This window comes from Corvus brachyrhynchos, unplaced genomic scaffold (assembly GCF_000691975.1).
Source record: "Corvus brachyrhynchos isolate BGI_N302 unplaced genomic scaffold, ASM69197v1 scaffold10, whole genome shotgun sequence".
NCBI lineage: Eukaryota > Metazoa > Chordata > Aves > Passeriformes > Corvidae > Corvus > Corvus brachyrhynchos.
The window spans coordinates 10,093,024-10,093,409 of record NW_008236180.1 but is presented as its reverse complement, the minus strand read 5'-3'; positions in this window follow the sequence as shown (position 1 = coordinate 10,093,409).

The following is a 386-nucleotide window of genomic DNA, read 5'->3' as shown; positions in this document are numbered from 1 at the left end:
CACAGACGTTGTTAACCGGCGGTGCCGCGACACTCCCGGAGGGTCTGAGACAGGCGGCCACGCGTGCCCGTTACGGACGTGTAAGTTAGAGGAGGATGTAACTGGGTCTGGTTGAAGCACGTTCCCGGGAGCGGTTCCCAAGTGTGTGTTGGTGATCCCGGTTTGTCAAGGCCAGAGGGCGGTCGGGAGGAAGAAACGCCGGCAAATTGCTACCAAAGTTTGGCTTGGCATGGGCTATCAGGCTTCCTTGGAAAACGGCTTAGGATCGGCGGGACCAAAGCCGCACCTGTCCGTACAACGGCACGGCCCGAGCGGCGGCGCGGCCCCGGCCCCGGTAACGCCCGGCCCACGGCAAGGCACGGGCCCCCCGCCCGGGGGCGCTGCAA